Below are 14854 nucleotides of genomic sequence, written 5' to 3' on the forward strand. Positions count from 1 at the left end.
TGACTTATTTCACTCAGCATAATCTCTTCCAGTCCCATCCATGTTGCTACAAAAGTTGGGTATTCATCCTTTCTGATGGAGGCATAATACTCCATAGTGTATATGGACCACATCTTCCTTATCCATTCATCCGTTGAAGGGCACCTTGGTTCTTTCCATAGTTTGGCGACTGTGGCCATTGCTGCTATAAACATTGGGGTACAGATGGCCCTTCTTTTAAACACATTTAAACACAGCCCAGCTGTGCTTTCATCACTATTAACCTCCAGGCATCTATTTCCCTCAGGAGATTTTATACTTCACCTCAACCCCTCCCCCAACAATGTCCTTCTGTTTAAGATGTAAATATTACATCTTAGTAATTGAGCTGAACCCTCCTGTCCCATTCTTTGCATTTGAGGAGGACTGTATTAGATAAATGAATCACTGAATTTCAGGAACAAATGCAGGGAAAGTGCTTTGGGAAGAAGATCTTATAGCATCAAGCAATTTGTAATCCATAATCACTCTTTACTACTCTTACAGAAAGGCTGGCTCTATTCATTCTGGGTAAGAGTATACTTCTTTACTTTGTCCTCAGGTTGGTGCAAGGGAACAATCTCTTCATTTGGGGACACATATGTTAATTCTCCCTTCAAAGCTTACCATAATCCCTGATAAATTAACCAGCTCAATCGGCCACTTCTATCTGTTTGCATTTCCAAGAATGTTACCCAGATGTAAACCAAACATGCCTCTTCAGTCTTGAATACAGAAGTAAGCACATAGATTTACAAAGTCAAACCCAGTGAAGTTGAGCTGTCTGGAACTGAAATTAGAATCCAGGAAATTTAAAGATATGCATACTATGTGACCTAGCAATTTGACTCTAAATATATAACCTCAATGTACCCTAGGTAACAGTATGCAAGTGTTCATGAAGGGACAAAAAATTGGAGCCCATCTACTTATTTATGGACAGGAAAAATAACAATGAATAAATAAGTGATGGTATATAGCAGCAAAACTGAATGAGAATTACATTTATAAATATCCATGAATCTCAAATATATGTTGAGCAAAAATGTACAGTTCAGAATAACATATATAGTATGGCACCATTTATAAAGCTTTAAAAAATGGAAAATAATACTATATATTATTTATGAATATATACATGTAGTAAAGTTTAAAATATGCATGGAAATGATAAACAGCAAATTCAGGATGCTGGTTACCTCTTGGGAGGAATTTATAGGAAAGAAATTAAAGCGGGATCCAGGGAGATTCTACGATGACTATGATATCTATAGATAATATTTTATTTCTTAAGCTGGGTACAGGAGCCTCAATATATTATTCTTGGTACTTCTTTGTATGTCTAAAATATTCTTCTTAACAAAATAAAAGTGGAGAAAACATTGTTTTAGATTGAACTGACTCATAGATTAATTCTAAACCATTGCAGACCATGTTTTTCTAAATAAATTACAAATCATGTCAACTCTCAGTGCTGCATTCTCCTTTTATGAAATGAGGGACTTAATTGTCCATAGATTGTCAATAAATTTTAGGGTCTTATGTAATAATATAACTTAGAGTGACTGAATACACAAATAGCTACAATAAAAACAACAAAACCCTTTCTTTCCATTATCAGCTCCTCCTAAGCCAAACAGCTGATGAGAAAATGGTACCAGGCATTCAATTTGGGGTTCCATGTATGAAGTAGCATCCCTGAGAAAAACTGCTTTCCTGTTCAACACCCGACCTTTAGCAGTATCTAACTATGCAGATCTAGTGAGCTTTTTTTTTTAATTTTTTATTTCTTTTCAGCGTAACAGTATTCATTCTTTTTGCACCACACCAAGTGCTCCATGCAATCCATGTCCTAATAACCACCACCTGGTTCCCCCAATCTCCCACCCCCACCCCTTCAAAACCCCCGGATTGTTTTTCAGAGTCCATAGTCTCTCATGGTTCACCTCCCCTTCCAATTTCCCTCAACTCCCTTCTCCTCTCCATCTCCCCTTGTCCTCCATGCTGTTTGTTATACTCCACAAATAAGTGAAACCATCTGATAATTGACTCTCTCTGCTTGACTTATTTCACTCAGCATAATCTCTTCCAGTCCCATCCATGTTGCTACAAAAGTTGGGTATTCATCCTTTCTGATGGAGGCATAATACTCCATAGTGTATATGGACCACATCTTCCTTATCCATTCGTCCATTGAAGGGCATCTTGGTTCTTTCCATAGTTTGGCGACCGTGGCAATTGCTGCTATAAACATTGGGGTACAGATGGCCCTTCTTTTCACTACATCTGTATCTTTGGGGTAAATACCCAGGAGTGCAATTGCAGGGTCATAGGGAAGCTCTGTTTTTAATTTCTTGAGGAATCTCCACACTGTTCTCCAAAGAGGCTGCACCAACTTGCATTCCCACCAACAGTGTAAGAGGGTTCCCCTTTCTCCACATCCCCTCCAACACATGTTGTTTCCTGTTTTGTTAATTTTGGCCATTCTAACGGGTGTAAGGTGATATCTCAATGTGGTTTTAATTTGAATCTCCCTGATGGCTAGTGATGATGAACATTTTTTCATGTGTCTGATAGCCATTTGTGTGTCTTCACTGGAGAAATGTCTGTTCATATCTTCTGCCCATTTTTTTATATGATTGTCTGTGTGTGTTGAGTTTGAGGAGTTCTTTATAGATCCTGGATATCAACCTTTTGTCTGTACTGTCAATAAATGGTGCTGGGAAAACTGGACAGCTATATGTAGAAGAATGAAACTCAACCATTCTCTTACACCGTACACAAAGATCAACTCAAAATGGATAAAAGACCTCAACGTGAGACAGGAATCTATCAGAATCTTAGAGGAGAACATAGGCAGTAATCTCTTTGATATCAGCCACAGCAACTTCTTTCAAGATACGTCTCCAAAGGCAAAGGACAAAAGCGAAAATAAACTTCTGGGACTTCATCAAAATCAAAAGCTTCTGCACAGCAAAGGAAACAGTCAAAAAAACAAAGAGGCAACCCACGGAATGGGAGAAGATCTTTGCAAATGACAGTACAGACAAAAGGTTGATATCCAGGATCTATAATGAACTCCTCAAACTCAACCCACACGAAACAGACAAACACATCAAAAAATGGGCAGAAGATATGAACAGACATTTCTCCAATCAAGACATACAAATGGCTATCAGACACATGATAAAATGTTCATCATCATTAGCCCTCAGGGAGGTTCAAATTAAAACCACATTGAGATATCACCTTACACCAGTTAGAATGGCCAAAATTAACAAAACAGGAAACAACATGTGTTGGAGAGGATGTGGAGAAAGGGGAACCCTCTTACACTGTTGGTGGGAATGCAAGTTGGTGCAGCCTCTTTGGAGAACAGTGTGGAGATTCCTCAAGAAATTAAAAATAGAGCTTCCCTATGACCCTGCAATTGCACTCCTAGGTATTTACCCCAAAGATACAGATGTCGTGAAAAGAAGGGCCATCTCTACCCCAACATTTATAGCAGCAATGGCCACAGTCGCCAAACTATGGAAAGAACCAAGATGCCCTTCAACGGATGAATGGATAAGGAAGATGTGGTCCATATACACTATGGAGTATTATGCCTCCATCAGAAAGGATGAATATCCAACTTTTGTAGCAACATGGATGGGACTGGAAGAGATTATGCTGAGTGAAATAAGTCAAGCAGAGAGAGTCAATTATCATATGGTTTCACTCATTTGTGGAGCATAACCAATAGCATGGAGGACAAGGGGCGTTAGAGAGGAGTAGGGAATTTGGGTAAATTGGAAGGGGAGGTGAACCATGAGAGACTATGGACTCTGAAAAACAATCTGAGGGGTTTGAAGTGGCGGGGGGGTGGGAGGTTGGGGTACCAGGTGGTGGGTATTATAGAGGGCACAGCTTGCATGGAGCACTGGGTGTGGTGAAAAAATAATGAATATTCTTTTTCTGAAAATAAATAAATTGGGAAAAAAATTTAAAAAAAAAGGAAATAAGATTTATCTGAGAATGTCTTTGTTTTGCCATTTTTTGAAGTATACTTTTTCTTATTATAAAAACTGCTTTGGTTGACAGTGTTTTTGTTAGTTTTCAAATGTCATTCCATTGCCTTCTGGTCTTCATGGTTTCTCATGAGAAGACACTGAAAACTCGTATTATTTTTCCCCCTATACATAATCATTTTCTCTTACTGCTTTTAGTATTTCCTTTTGCTTTTTTTTCAGCAGTTTGATTATGATGTGTGTAGGCACAGATCTTTTGTCTTTATTCTGACAAGAGTTCATGGAGTTCATTAAACTATCTGAATCTCTATTTACATGTTTTTCATTAAATTTGGTAACCTTTAGCCATTATACCTTTTAACATTTTTTTTCTGCCTCTTTTTGTATTTCTTCTCCTTCTGGGACTCCAAGCACAAATGAAAGATGTTAACCAAATGGTCTCTGAATCGCTCTTCTTTTTTCTTTAATCTTTTTCTCTCTGTTCTTCAGATTGGTTAATTTCTATTGGTCTATGTTCAAGTTTAGTTACTACTTCCACTATCTCAAATTTACTGTTAAGAACATCTATTGACTATTTAACTTTGATCACTATTTGATCTCTTTTTAGGGTTTCTGTTTCTTTATTGATATTGCTCATGTGTCATTATATTTCCCTTAAAATTATTTAAGCATAGCTTCATGTAATTCTTTTAAAATAATTGTAAGAGGAACTTTGAAGTCTTTGCTTCTAAGTCCAGCATCAGAGCCAGTGCCTGATTGCCTTTTTCCCTTTTGAAACACATTTCCTGTTTCCTTTGCACATCTCAGAATTTTGTGTTGGAATTTAGACATCTGAAATAAAATATTGCAGCAGCTCTGAATTCTGCTATAACCCCTGAAGGTTCCTGTTGTTTTAATTACTTGACTAGATTTAACCTGAAGAACTTTCTCCTCTGTAATGTGTAGCTGCTAATGTCTTTGCTTGGCTTTTTCACTTGTTTACCCTTTCGCTTATAATTTTATTCTGACTTCCTGGGAATTGCACCTGTTTGTGCATGGCTTAGTGCACAGCTAACAGTTGGTCAGAAGTTTATGTTCAAACAACTCTAGCTGATAAGTCTTCTACTTTATGTCAGTGGAGCTATGTGTGGGTTGGACAGCACATTCAAAATTCAGGCATTTTCAAGTCTGCTTCAAGTTTTACTTTCTAATGAACTCTTCTGAGCTTCCTGAGCACAGGCACAAGCATCCTGGTTGGCCAGGGATGTATAACGAGTTTGTCTAATGCTTTTATGATGCTCTCATTTCCAGTATCTTTCTACACATTTTTGGCTGGTTTGCAATGCACTCTAATCAGACCATACCCTAGTCTAACCTAATCCAGGGCTTTGGATTTTTCCTGTTTGTTTCCTACTAGGTTTGTTACTTATACTGACAATGACCCTGGGCATGGATTTTTGCTCTCTGCTTCCAGTACCTTCAGGTTTTACTATGGAAAAATGGCATTTCTCACCAACCAAGCTGGAGGGAAGGGAGCAGTCCCAGACAAGAAGGTTGGAAACCCTCACTATTCTTACTCAGTGTGCTTGAGATTTGCATGAGTATGCTTCTTAATTTGTCATTTGCCTTTAGTTAACTTCCAGAACCTTTAATGACTATTTTTTGGACAGTTTTGTCCAGTGTCATACTTGTTTTTGGAGGTGAGAATTTTCTAATCTCTTCACCATAGTTGGAAGTCCTGCCTCCAAATACATTTTTATAATAATTTTTAGTTAAATCAATATTCAGCAAATACACAAATTATTTTTTATCTGAGTAGATAGCAAACTATGCTTATTGTTCACTTTAGTTTTTCTTTTAATTAAAAAATACTTTGTACTTTATTTGCTTAGATTAAATCTTCTAAGGCTGAGTAAAGCTTTACTATGATCAAATATATCAGATAAAGTATCAGTTCTCCCCCCACCCCTGGGAGATACTTCTCTTAGAGTCTTTAATTACTTTTTTCCAATCTTGACTATTATTTCTTTGGGTCTCCTGTACAGCTATTCTGAGGATTTCCTATCTCTATTCTGTGTTGAGCACATTGTTCCTGGGTTAAATGTCTTTGTCTTGAAGGCCATGCAAAAGAGTAACTTAAAATATGGGCTTTGGACTTAGATTGCCAGAGTTCAGACTCCAACTCTGTATTACTAGTTATGCTACCTTGGAGACATTGTCTACCTATGCCTCAATTTTCCCATCTGTAAAATGGTCGTGAGAAGTTAGACTTAACTCATGTAGTTGTCCTAAAGGTCAAATGAGCAAATAAATAAACATTAACTGCTATTGGGAGAGTAGGTATTGGTGGAGTACATGTAGTTCATTAAGAAATGTGCAGGAGTATTATTTTTGAGACCATATAGCTAAGAATCCTAACAGTTATCTGTTGGGTGTAGAATTTTAGGTTGCAATATTTTGTTCTCAGAATTTTAAAGGTATTGTGCTGTGTTTTATAGCTTCCAGTATTGTTACTGATAAGTCTGATTACATTATGACTGCCATCCTTTTTTTTTCAATTTATTTATTTTCAGAAAAACATTATTCATTATTTTTTCACCACACCCAGTGCTCCATGCAATCCGTGCCCTCTATAATACCCACCACCTGGTACCCCAACCTCCCACCCCCCCGCCACTTCAAACCCCTCAGATTGTTTTTCAGAGTCCATAGTCTCTCATGGTTCACCTCCCCTTCCAATTTACCCAAATTCCCTACTCCTCTCTAACGCCCCTTGTCCTCCATGCTATTGGTTATGCTCCACAAATGAGTGAAACCATATGATAATTGACTCTCTCTGCTTGACTTATTTCACTCAGCATAATCTCTTCCAGTCCCATCCATGTTGCTACAAAAGTTGGATATTCATCCTTTCTGATGGAGGCATAATACTCCATAGTGTATATGGACCACATCTTCCTTATCCATTCATCCGTTGAAGGGCATCTTGGTTCTTTCCATAGTTTGGCGACTGTGGCCATTGCTGCTATAAATGTTGGGGTAGAGATGGCCCTTCTTTTCACGACATCTGTATCTTTGGGGTAAATACCTAGGAGTGTAATTGCAGGGTCATAGGGAAGCTCTATTTTTAATTTCTTGAGGAATCTCCACACTGTTCTCCAAAGAGGCTGCACCAACTTGCATTCCCACCAACAGTGTAAGAGGGTTCCCCTTTCTCCACATCCTCTCCAACACATGTTGTTTCCTGTTTTGTTAATTTTGGCCATTCTAACTGGTGTAAGGTGATATCTCAATGTGGTTTTAATTTGAACCTCCCTGAGGGCTAATGATGATGAACATTTTATCATGTGTCTGATAGCCATTTGTATGTCTTGATTGGAGAAATGTCTGTTCATATCTTCTGCCCATTTTTTGATGTGTTTGTCTGTTTCGTGTGGGTTGAGTTTGAGGAGTTCATTATAGATCCTGGATATCAACCTTTTGTCTGTACTGTCATTTGCAAAGATCTTCTCCCATTCCGTGGGTTGCCTCTTTGTTTTTTTGACTGTTTCCTTTGCTGTGCAGAAGCTTTTGATTTTGATGAAGTCCCAGAAGTTTATTTTCGCTTTTGTCCTTTGCCTTTGGAGACGTATCTTGAAAGAAGTTGCTGTGGCTGATATCAAAGAGATTACTGCCTATGTTCTCCTCTAAGATTCTGATAGATTCCTGTCTCACGTTGAGGTCTTTTATCCATTTTGAGTTGATCTTTGTGTACGGTGTAAGAGAATGGTCGAGTTTCATTCTTCTACATATAGCTGTCCAGTTTTCCCAGCACCATTTATTGAAGAGACTGTCTTTTTTCCACTGTATATTTTTTCCTGTTTTGTCAAAGATTAATTGACCATAGAGTTGAGGGTCCATATCTGGGCTCTCTACTCTGTTCCACTGGTCTATGTGTCTGTTTTTATGCCAGTACCATGCTGTCTTGGTGATCTCAGCTTTGTAATAAAGCTTGAAATCAGGTAAGGTGATGCCGCCAGCTTTATTTTTGTTTTTCAACATTTCCTTGGCGATTCGGGGTCTCTTCTGATTCCATACAAATTTTAGGATTATTTGCTCCAGCTCTTTGAAGAATGCCGGTGGAATTTTGATCGGAATGGCATTAAAAGTATAGATTGCTCTAGGCAGTATAGACATTTTAACAATGTTTATTCTTCCGATCCAAGAGCATGGAATGGTCTTCCATCTTTTTGTGTCTTCTTCAGTTTCTTTCATGAGTGTTCTGTAGTTCCTTAATACAGATCCTTTACCTCTTTGGTTAGGTTTATTCCCAGGTATCTTATGGTTCTTGGTGCTATAGTAAATGGAATCGATTCTCTAATTTCCCTTTCTGTATTTTCATTGTTAGTGTATAATTTGTATATAACAGTAATTATAATACCATAATATTGGTTTTTGGCATATAGGGATATATGAGACAATAATAGCAGAAAGGAGAGGGGAGGAAATGAATCTATATCAGAGCAATTTTACAAGCATTAATTCACGTAACCTGATGAATATGGTGTTAAGATGCATATCTTATTGTCGTGAAAAGAAGGGCCATCTGTACCCCAATGTTTATAGCAGAAATGGCCACGGTAGCCAAACAATGAAAGAACCAAGATGCCCTTCAATGGACAAATGGATAAGGAAGATGTGGTCCATATACACTATGGAGTATTACGCCTCCATCAGAAAGGACGAATACCCAACTTTTGTAGCAACATGGATGGGACTGGAAGAGATTATGCTGAGTGAAATAAGTCAAGCAGAGAGAGTCAATTATCATATGGTTTCATTTATTTGTGGAGCATAACAAATAGCATGGAGGACAAGAGGTGTTAGAGAGGAGAAGGGAGTTGGGGTAAATTGGAAGGGGAGATGAATCACGAGAGACTATGGACTCTGAAAAACAGTCTGAGGGGTTTGAAGTGGCGGGGGTGTGGGAGGTTGGGGTACCAGGTGGTGGGTATTATAGAGGGCACGGCTTGCATGGAGCACTGGGTGTGGTGAAAAAATAATGAATACTGTTTTTCTGAAAATAAGTAAATTGAAAAAATTTTTAAAAAAGATACTTATGTATCTTATGTATAAGATAAGTATCTTATACATAAGATATGTATCTTTTGTTAAAATTTTTTCAATTGTATAAGATACATAAGATAAGTTAGGTGTAATCCTAACTATGAGGAAAATAACTGAAAATTAAAAATCAACAGATGAGCTAAAATGGTACCCTCAAAAATAAATATTTGACACAATAGAAGACAGTAAAGGAGATGATATGAGATATATGGAAAACAAATAGAAAAAATGGCAGACATAACTCCAGTCATATCAATAATTATATTAAATGTAAATGGTTTATACCCCAATGCAAAGGCAGAGTGTCAGACTGGATTTTTTTTTTTTTAAGGCAAAGCCTATAGTAATTTTTGTTCTGAAAATTTCAGGGACGATTTTTCTATTTCTTTTTTTTTAATTTATTTTTTATTTATTTTCAGCATAACAGTATTCATTATTTTTGTACCACACCCAGTGCTCCATGCAATCCGTGCCCTCTATAATACCCACCACCTGGTACCCCAGCCTCCCACCCCCGCCCCTTCAAAACCCAAATAGGTTGAGAGGAAAAATGGAAAAAGATATATCATGCAAATGGTAACTATAAGAAAACCTGGGTGACTATAATAATTTCAGATAAAATAGATTTTAAGGATTTTTACTCACTTACTTATTTGAGAGGGTGAGCAAGAGAGATCACAGAGCAGGGTGAGGGGCAGAGGGAAAAGTAGAGCCCCAACTGAGCAGTGTGGGGATTGATCCTGGAACTCCAGGATCATGACCTGAGCGGAAGGCAGATACTTAACTGACCGAGTCACCCAGGCACCCCAGATAAAATAGATTTAAGGCAAAACATAATAGAAATGAAGTGGACTATTTCATAATAATAAAAAGGTCAATAAATCAGGAATCTATAATAATTGTAAATATTTGCATATCTAAAAACACAGCTCCAAAGTATGTAAACAAAATGTTCTTCAAGATAAATCATGGGTCCATGAAGAAATATAATGGAAATTAGCGGGGAAAACTAGAACTAAACGATAACACATATATCTCATTTCTAAACTCATGGATGGGGCACATGGGTGGCTCAGTGGGTTAAGCCTCTGCCTTTGCTCAGGTCATGATCTCAGGATCCTGGGATTGAGTCCTGCATTGGGCTCTCCGCTCAGCAGGGAGCCTGCTTCCTCCTCTCTCTCTCTGCCTGCCTCTCTGCCTACTTGTGATCTCTCTCTGTCAAATAAATAAATAAAATCTTAAAAAAAACCTCATGGATATATTAAAATATTATTTGGAGAGAAATGCATGGACTTAAATGCTTATATTTTAAAAGAATGAACACTGAACGTAGATGACAAGCATTCATTTATGAGACTCCTATTAATCTTGATATTTACTTGACTCTTCTTTTTCTCTTCAACTTTATTGATATAATTGACATGTAATATTGTGTAAATTTAAAATGTACACTGTATTGATTTGATATGCTTGTATATTGCAAGGTCATTACCACATTGTATAGCTAGCACCTCCATCACATCACATAATTACCATTATTTTTTTGTGATGAGGACACTTAGATTTATTCTTTTAGCAACTCCTTTAGTAACTGTATTGTGTGTATGATACAGTATTATTGTTTTGTTTATTTCTTAGATATTTCACTGTTAGTATATAGAAATGCAACTGATTTCTGTATGATGACTTTGTATCCTGCAACTTTACTGAATTTGTTGATAAGTTCTAACAGTTTTTTAGTGGAATCTTGGATTTTCTATATATACTATCATCTTCAAACAAGAAAATTTTGCTACTTCCTTCGAATTTGGATGCCTTTTACTTCTTTTTCTTCCCTGGTTGCTCTGGGTAGAACTTCCAGTATTATGTCAAATTAATAATGGTAAGAGTGGGCACCTGTGTCTTGTTCCTGATTTTAGAGGAAAATCTTCCAACCTTTTGCTATTGAGTATGATTTTAGCTGTGAGCTTTTCATATATGGCCTTTATTATGTTGAGGTATTTTCCTTCTATACCCAATTCACTGAGAGTCTTTATTATGAAAAGATGCTGTATTTTTTGTCAAGTGCTTTTTCTGAGTGTATTGAGGTGGTTGTAAGGTTTTTATCTTTCAGTCTGTTAATGTGATATATCATTTATTTGTCTATGTTGAATCATCCCTTGAATAAATCCTGCTTGTTGTTAATGTATGATCTTTTCAATGTAGTGTTGAATTTGGTTGGCTAGTATTTGTTGAGAATTTGTCTATACTCATGAGGGATATTTGTCTTTAGTTTTCTTTTCTTGAATTATTCTTACCTAGCTTTAGTATCAAAGTAATGCTGACACTGCCTTGGTCATGATCTCACGGTCTTGGGTTGAGCCCCACATCAGGCTCTCTGCTCAGTGGGGAGCCTGCTTCCCCCAGTCTCTCTCTGCCTCCTGCTCTGCCTACTTGTGATCTCTCTCTCTCTCTCCCTTTGTCAAATAAATAAAATCTTTTTTTAAAAAAAGTAGTGCTGGCCTCATTAAAATGAGTTTAGGAGTATTCTCTCTTCAATTTTTTGGGAGAGTTTGAAAAAATTCTTCAGTTCTATGATATCTTCTCAATTCTTTTTTTATTATTTCTATCTCTTTGTTAAATTTCTCATTTAGTTTATGTATTGTTTTCTGAATTTCCTGTTCCATTATCTATCTGTGTTTTTTGTAGCACATTGAGTTTCCTCAAAACAGCTCTTTTGGGATTTCTTATCAGGGAAATCATTCATCTCCTGTCTTTGCACTCCATTACCAGAAGATTATTGTGATTCTTTGGTGGTGTCTTATTATCCTGATTTTGCATATTCCTTGAAGTTATGCATTGCTTTCTGTTCAAAGTAACAATCACCTCCTACAATTTTATAAATTGCATTTGGGAGAAAGATACTTTTCATTAGCCCTGCTAGAGATTCTGAGGCTACTCGATACTTCTGTGGGTACCCCCACTACTGCTTCTTACTCCATTTTGTGGCACAATTCTTAAACTTGTATGTCTGCTCTGGATCCTTCAGCACACCAGGCTCTGTACTCACAGCCTCTCTTTTGTTTTCCCACAGGTGGCTCTAAACCTTAATTTTGTGGTCTCTCTTAAGCCTGCACATTCAACCAGTTTTTTTTCTGTGTGCTCTCTGGCAGTTTGCTATAACCCACTTGAACCACTTTCAGGAGCACACACAAGTTGGAGATGTGTAGTGTGAGGCTTACAGAACTCTATGATTACCTGTGAACCAGTTGGGATTGACCCAAGGGTGAGTCACTCCCAGCAGCTTATGGGAAGGCTTCTTGATGAAATCCATAAGAAGGCTTCTATATGAAATCTGCAAAACAGTGTCCATTTAAAGTCCTCCAAGAATTCTGTCACTTTCCTCACCTCTTTCCACCCTCTGAATCATTGAGATTTTGATTAGCACTCTGGATAGGATGAGAGAGAAATGAGCCCCTTTGGCATTGTCCTATATAGCTGGGGACACAGGGGCTCACTCACACACTCATCCTTTTACCTGCAGGATAAATCAAAAGCCAGGGAAAATATTTCTTGGCCCTGTGTTGTGATGCCTTGCAAAAGAGGTGATATAGATTAAGTCAAACTGTTTTTCTTGCCCTCTCCAGTGCATCCAAACTCATAATTATTTTTATTGGCTCTAATGGAGTGCTGGAACATCTCTCAAAACCAGGCACAAAGGCTCTCTCATCTGGGTGATTGTTTCAAGTCAGCATTCTTCAGGTTCTTCCAGATTATGACCAAGTAGAGCCAGTTCAATTTTTGACATGTTAAATTTGAGATCCTTGTTAAACATCTGGTTAGAGATGATGAATAGGTAATTAAATATTCAAGTCCCTATAACAAGTGAGAAGTTTAGTCTAGAGATATAAATTTGGAAATCATTAGCAAGCATACAGATGGCATTTAAAGCTGTAAGACTCAGTGAAATCACCAGGAAAGTGAGTGTAGATAGAAAAGAAAAGCAGACTAAAGTCTGATCCCTAGAGCACTGTAATGTTATGAAGTTAGGAATAAACCAAGAAGGAAAGCAAGACTAAGAAGAAGATACCAGAAAACCAAGAGAGAGTAGAGTCTTGAAAGTCAAGAAAATAAAGCTTATAAAGGGAGTGGAGTGATCACTTGTGTTAAATCCTATTCTTAGATCAAGTAAATTAGGCCTGAGGATTGACTTTGGATTTAATGAAGTAAGATCATTGGTGACCTTGACAAAAGTGTTTTAGTAGAGGTGTTAGGCAAAAGTCTGATTGGAATGGATTTAGATTGAATGAGAGAAAAGAATTTAGAAAGAGCAAGTATAAACAATCTCTAAGAGAAATTTTATTTAAATAAAAAAGAGTTGAACATTAGCTGGAGGAAGATCGGGGGTCAAGAGAGGATCTATCTGCTTTTAGACAGGATAAATGACAGATTCTTTATATGGTAATTTAGAAGTTCCAGTAAAGAAGAAAAACTGGTATTAAGGTGAGGGAATAATTTGTTCAAGGGTTGGCCTTGAGCAGGTTAATGGGAATGGGATCTAATTTATAGATAGGTGATTGGAATTTACTAGGATAATTATATCCTCTTGATGAAGTTACTCTTTTATCATTCTAAAATATTCTCTTTATTTCTGATCATTTTCTTTGTTCTTGAGTCTACCTTCTAAGGATTATCTAGCCACTCCAGTTTTCTTTTAATTAATGTTAGTATGATGTATCAGTCTCTATCCTTTTAGTCTCTAAATGCCATTATACTTGAAGTGCTTCTTATAAACAAAATAAAGTTGGATCTAGCCTTCTTATCTAACCTGAAAATCTCTTTTAATTGGAAAGTGTAACCATTTACATTTAATGTAATCATCAATATAATTGAGTATAAATATACCATTTTGTAGTTTTTTTCAATTTATCTCATATGTTGTTTCTTTTCTCCCTTTTTTCCTGTCTTCTTTTGGATTCAGGGTTTTTTTTATTACTATTATTTCATTTGTAGACTTAATTATACCTCTTTGATTTTTTTTGTTTTGTGTCATTTCCCTAGGCTTTAAAGTATATTTCTTTATGTTAACAAAGTCTGCTTTCAAATATTATATGACTTCACATAGATGGTAAAAATCTTACAAAAGTAAACTCACATGCCTTTCTCATTCTTCTTGCAGTTGCCATACATTTTACTTCTCCATATATATGAATTAATATTTCATTATTTTTATTTGAGACAGTTTTTTCAAGATATTTTTATAATGAGAAATAATCTGTTATATTTGCTTATACGCTCTAAATCTTTGTTGCTCATACTCCTTGTGTAGATCTTATTTGTCTTCTAAAGAACTTCCTTTCTTTGCAATGAATTATCTTTTTTTTGTCTGAAATATCTTTGTTTGATTTAAATTTTTAAGGCAGTTTTTTTGAGGTATGGTTTTCCTATGATAAACTGCACAAATCTACAGTGTATAATTTGATTAATTTTGAAATGTATGCACACCTATGACACTATCACTACAGTCAAAATACTGAGCATATCCATCACCCCAAGAGTTTCTTATTTCTTTTTGTAACTTCTTCCCATTCCTCCTAGCCCCTGCCCCCCTAGGCAGGAACTAATTTACTTTCTGTTAATACCGATTAATTTGTATTTTGTCTTGGAATTTATGTAAGTGGAATCAGAATTATGTACTCATTTCAATCTGGCTTCTTTCACTCAGCATAATTATTAGAGTTCCCCTATTGTTGTTGCATGTA

The sequence above is a fragment of the Neovison vison genome, chromosome 4 (genome assembly GCF_020171115.1).
Source record: "Neovison vison isolate M4711 chromosome 4, ASM_NN_V1, whole genome shotgun sequence".
Classification (NCBI taxonomy): Eukaryota; Metazoa; Chordata; class Mammalia; order Carnivora; family Mustelidae; genus Neogale; species Neogale vison.